The following is a 6,780-nucleotide window of genomic DNA, read 5'->3' on the forward strand; positions in this document are numbered from 1 at the left end:
TATATATATATATATATATATATATATATATTTAGTTATACTTGTCAACATACAATAGTATCAGACTTATTACATTTTTTTAACATTAATTTTTTTATTTAATTCCTTATGGTTTATCAAGAAGAATATGTAATACTGTTGCACCCACACAACCTGCGCCATATCCATTCCCAACAACGCGTTTCGTTCAGAACATAGTTCATTAGACCGTGTGCAACTCAACAAACACTATTAAAATAATGCTTCGTCAGCTTAGAAAAGGTGTTCACATCATAACAAATATATATATCTTGCAAAATATAAACATTTTCTAATTAATCAAAATTGCCCAACCTTAAAAAGTCTGTACATCCTAAACGACCAGAATTTAATGAAGGTTTTGTTTGTTTTGAATTTCGGGGGCTATCTGCGCTAGTCATCTTTAATTTAGCAGTGTAAGACTAGAGGAAAGACAGCTAGTCATCACCACTCGCCGCCAACTCTTGGGCTACTCTTTTACCAACGAAAAGTGGGATTGACCGTCATATTATAAAGCCCCCACGGCTGAAAGGGCGAGCATGTTTGGTGTGACGGAGATTCGAACCCACGACCCCCAGATTGCTAGTCCAGCCCCCTAACTACTTGGCCATGTCGGGGCCTCTCACTCTATTTTGTTAAAAGATATATTTATATCTAGTTGAGAGAGAAATTGAACATTTGAGTTTAATCTTCAATCAATTTCTTCGAAACGATCAAGAAATGAACTGTATAACCCAAAGTTTGGAGATTCGATTAAGACATTTTCGGGATTAATGATATAAGAAGATACAGAGGGTCTTTAATAAAAAACAAACAAATTACGGTTATGTTCCAAGAAACTTGAAATCGTATTCGTTATTTTTTTATTATAGGACTGAATGAGTAAAAACAATAAAGAATATTCTGGAAAGGAAGAAACGTAAATTCACTTGGTATAGATTTCAAATCGTTAAACTGTCGCAATTACTCACAGACGTTTTTTTGTATTAAATAATAACAAGGTTCTTAAGTGTGTTTCAGGTTCAGGGAAGAATGAAATGAAAATTTTCAGAAACACACAAATGTTTCTTTAAAAGCACAAACTTGGAGAACCTGTAACATGAAATGTTTTGAGAAAAAAAATTATGTTTAGAGAGGTGATAGAAATCTGTCTGAAAAAATTGCTTAAAAAATCGAATGCACAGAAAACAATCAAATTATTATCTTTTAAATGCAGACATTTATTTAACTGTTTGAAAATGACCATTGAAATACCCACTTTCGTGCCATGACTTTATGAAAATATACAAAACCCAAAACTTTAGAAAGATTATGAGATATAAATTAATTTTATTTACAAAGATTGGAATGTAAGAAGGAAACATAGATATAGATATCAAAAGGATTAATGTATACAGTCAGAAGGTAAAGATTAAATATGGATTTGATAATAACATTACAAGAAAACTATAAGATAATTCTATTGGGATGAAAAAAAATATTTTGTTTTTTTATAAAATATAACGTCTATACAAATGTGCAGTATTAACAAAAGAATAAAATTCAAGTAAGAAACAGTTTTGGAAACTGTTTTTGAATAGTTTGTTTGTTTGTTGTTAATCGCAAAGTTGCACCATGGGCTATCTGTGCTATGCCCACTAGGAGTGTTGAAGCTAGGTTTTTAGTGTTATAAGCCTTCAGACTTACAGTTAAGCCACTGGGGCCTTTTATTAATAGAAGAGAGACTATTAATGCAAGTTTTAATGGATTTTTTTGAATAGATTTTGTTTGTTTGAAATTAAGCACAAAGCTACACAGTGGGCTATCGGTTCTCTGTCTACCACGGGTATCGAAACCCGGATTTTAGCGTTGTAAATCCGCAGACATACCGCTGTGCCACTGGGGGGGGGGCTTTTGAATAGAAGAGAGACTATTATTACAAGTGTTAATGGATTTCATGACATTGAATCATTTCAATTTGGAAAACCTATTTGTTAATGTAATGAATGAAAAAAATCTAAAAGTATAGGTAAAAACTAACAATTTTATTAAAGAAACAATATTTAGAAATGTTTGGCATTAATAGAAATACCAGTAAATATATCAAGAAAACCGAGAATTATCTTATGTTTAAAGTCGTAAAGTTTAATGAACTTTCGACTTAATAAAAGCAGAAAAGAAATATCATTTGTCATGTATAAACAATCTAATAAATGATTAAGAAATAGAAAATTTATTTCAATGCTGTTTATAATAAAATTTTCTGAATGTCCAATAATTTAATAAAAGCTGAACAACAACAACAGGAACTGCAAGAGCAAAATATAAAAAAATATATCCGTGGATCTTATATATATGATTGAGACAACAACAACACAACAATTTTAGAAGGTACAAATAGCCATTGAGATTGTTATGCGATACAGTAAGTTGTGTTCAGTCATGTGTGATGTATTACATGATTAATGTGAGAGAACACTTATAAAATAAAATTTATCTTAAAACATCCATTTCTTTTAGCACCTATTGTTGCTAAATCATCAGTAAACCTAAACGTATTAATGAGTTTAGCTAGGTTTAAATGAGACGCGTATGCACTGTACCTATAACAAATGGCTTAAATAACGTTATTTTAATAAATAAGTAGATTCAACTTTTTAAATATAGAAATCCGAATGAAGAAGTAAACAACTGCATTCAGTGGTTTCCTAAGTTTCTGACAGAAGCAAGAAATACATAATTAAAATAGATTACAGAGACGTACAATATTGGGACAATACACGAACGCCGAGAAAGAATACTGCGAAGAGCTTCCAAAGCCGGTGGAGTACATATATAAACAAGAAACTAAAATAACATATTTGTGTTTAACAGACATATAACAAGACTACTAAAAATCATGGCAACTAAATTCAAGATTGCCTATAACGCATTCGAAACCAATTAAAGGAGAATAATTATGGAGCACGTTTTGAAGTACATAGATACAGCAAAGCTGACATGTCGTATTTAGGTATTAAATATGAATACATGGCCCACTAGTTTGGAATTAAACTAAAAATATTAAAGTAGATACAATGTCATGTTGGCATTAATCTTACTATAATGGACGTAGCGTGTATGTCAGTATCTATGTATGTGACCAAAACTCCTTCGCCATCTATTGAATGGCACTACAAACAAGATTCAGACAATTAGAAAAATAACTGTGGTATGTGCAACAACCATTTGTTTATAACAGAACACAATTTTAACCCAAAGTACTATCCTCACAACAAGAACACGACTTTCAATAGAACTATACGTGAGGGTTTGATCATATCTTTACTGACGTAATTTTTAAATGTAATACTGACAAACTGGAGCTCGTTAAAAAACTTACATTTTCAATAAACGGTACCACTTTTAATATATAAAATCATTACAGTTTATATCAGTAAAATTTATGAATTCTGAGCTCTGTACATTGAATTATTTTGATGAAACAAGTTGCGTATGACTAAAGAGCCCCATCTGGATATTTTTCCCGTGCAGTACTTCCCAGAAAAAAAAAATCATTTCAAAGAAAATGTTTACTTTTTTTTATTTTTACAATGAGGTATGAATACTACGAATAGTAATTATTAGTACTACCAGCCGCCTGTAGGGCGGGGCGGCGTTTCTGCTAATGACAATAACTCACATATAATTATTTTTTGCTCTGTTCAGTCCATTGGTGCTTCTGTTCAATTAATTCGATGTTCATTCAAGTCGTGGGTGTTTCAAGACGTGGAGCAGATAATCCAGAGTTTCATAGCAATTCAGCAGTTCTTCAAATATAATGAACTATTGTGCTATTCGTTTTTACTTGTATTTGCAATCCTAACAATTCTATTAATCACACGGTTGAATTATAAAAGGTTGGCGAAGTAGATTTTTTCTGCAAGTTTTAACTAAATGATAAATCTATTATGAATTATTGTCCCCTTCCGTTTGCTGAAAGTTTTACTTATCCCAAGGCTATGAAGAAATACACATTGGTTCACCAATTTATATATGCGTTATCGACGACCATCTAAATATTAAGATATTATACAAATTTTGTTTGTGAAATAACTGAATTACAGAATATCAGTTCAGGTTATTTATTCGAAGAGAAAATCAAAAAGGGAAGGTTTATTTAAATATACATTAAAGCCATGTTTAAATAATAAACTTTCAAAAAATAAAAATGTAAAGGTTTATTTCAATATACCATAAAGCCATGTTTAAATAATAAACTTTCAAAAAATAAAAAAGTAAAGGTTTATTTCAATATACCATAAAGCCATGTTAAAATAATAAAGTTTCAGAAGATAAGAAAGGAAATGTTTATTTAAATATACCACAAAGACATATTGAAGTAATAAATGTTCACAAAATGAAAAAGGAAAGGTATATATATATATACTATACAGACATGTTGAAATAATGAACGTTTACAAAATAAAAAAGGAAAGGTTTATTTCAATAAACCATAAAGCTATGTTCAAATAACGAACCGTCAGAAAATACAAAAGGAAAGGTTTATTTCAATAAACCATAAAGCTATGTTAAAATAACGAACTTTCAGAAAATACAAAATGAAAGATTTATTTCAATATACCATAAAGCTATGTTAAAATAACGAACTTTCAGAAAATACAAAATGAAAGATTTATTTCAATATACCATAAAGCTATGTTAAAATAATGAACTTTCAGAAAATACAAAAGGAAAGATTTATTTCAATATATCATAAAGCTATGTTAAAATAACGAACTTTCAGAAAATACAAAAGGAAAGATTTATTTCAATATACCATAAAGCTATGTTAAAATATGGAACTTTCAGAAAATACAAAAGGAAAGATTTATTTCAATATATCATAAAGCCATGTTAAAATAATGAACTTTCAGAAAATAAAGAAAGAAAGGTTTATTTCAATATACCATAAAACCATGTTAAAATAACGAGCATTCAGAAAATATAAAAGGAAAGGTTTATTTGAATATACCATAAAACCATGTTAAAATAACGAGCTTTCAGAAAATAAAAAGGAAAGGTTTCATTTTCAGTAATACTACGCTTAAGTAATATATTCTCATTATCACTGAAATAACATTAACAGTTGAGGTGTCTTGATACCATTGGTGTTTTCGTTTTCCCTTTATAGTACGAAGCATGTAATATATAGCTCATGTTTTGACGCATCAAACTACAGCTAATTCCCAAAGACAGCTCTTGACTTATTAATATATATATATTTACGAAAGTTACATGTAGAAGGAAATAAACTAATGACACATAAGTATAGAAGATAGATCAAAGTCATGTCATTTAATACGGCTGGCTTGACAGCAAACGTAGGTCTTAAATACAAGACGAAGGGGAAATTGTAATTTTGAATGATTACAGTTAAAATAGCTTATCTGTATTAAAACGCTTCTGCCTTAAGAAGTAATGAGTTACTACATTAATACTATTAACAACTTGTATTTGAACCCGTATTTGAACACGTTTAACCTAAAAAATATTGCATTTCTTTGTTAAAATATTCCAAATACCCAATATTGCATGTTAGAGATAAAATATAGACGAAAATTAGGGGGAAAATATTTCCTCTAAATGAATTTAAGAACATCATGTTCACTAAGCTATCGATTAAAAACTGGTCTTTGCTGTAAAATCTTTAATTTTTATCTATCTATTTATTTTCGTACATCGTAGTTTCTTATAATCCTGAGATACTGCGCCCTTATAAATTCTATATAGAGTTTAATCCTTCTTTTTAGTTGAGCAATGTTCACTTGTTCTCATGTTAAACTAACTCAAAAACATTAATGGGAACAATAGCAACAACATTACATAATGCGCTTCAAAAATAACACGTTCTTACCATAAACTGTTTGTGCCCTCCGGTGGCTCAGTGGCAAGCTTGAGCACTTATAACGCTAAAAATTATAGCTCAATCTCTGCGGTGGGCATAGCGCAGGTATCCCTTAGCGCTTTAAGATAAAAGCAAACAAATAAGTTGTACGTAGTTCATCATGTCACACATATTCGGCTTCCAGCTAGGATTAATGAATTTTCTGTAATATATAAAAACAAACATGTCATCTAAGCTTTATTGTTTCTGTAGTGATACAGATTGTCTTTGAAGCACTTACCTGCTCCTCTCACCTATAGTTTCATAGGAAGAATGGCTCCACAAATCTTTATGAAATATAGCCCATACGGATGTCTATGTATTTGAACAATATTATCTCAAAAGGCTTTCGCAAGATCAATTTTTCATGCAGGATGATGGTTTCTTCCCAGGTCCTTATCGGTCTCAGTCCAGTGAAGCACCGTTACACTGAGCGATAACTCTTCGGAGCTGCAATTTTTCATGTTGGACGAAGGAATCTACACAAGCCCTTATCAGTTCTCCGTCCAGCGATCGATTAACGTCTGGACAGTAGAATGATAAGGAAACGTGAAGATGCATCCAAAGTCTTCACCTTGGTATTTAGAATTAATGAATATTGCTCTTTCGAAGATCATTTTGTAGAAGAAGTGGGAAAAAAATACCTTAATGAGCAACACTTGCTCATTATCATCTTCAGTCACTTTGATTTGGTAATATCATATTTCGGAAAAACAAATGAATTTCAAAAAAGAAAAAAAAAGGTCCAAAACTCGAGCGCTTTCGAATGATTTACTATTCTTCTTCTGGAGAATTATGATAATAGTCAACTATTGTAAAGCGCTCGAGTTTTGAGTCTTTTTTTTTTAATTATTTTA

Source organism: Limulus polyphemus, unplaced genomic scaffold (assembly GCF_000517525.1).
Source record: "Limulus polyphemus unplaced genomic scaffold, Limulus_polyphemus-2.1.2 Scaffold1391, whole genome shotgun sequence".
In the NCBI taxonomy this organism is placed as follows: domain Eukaryota; kingdom Metazoa; phylum Arthropoda; class Merostomata; order Xiphosura; family Limulidae; genus Limulus; species Limulus polyphemus.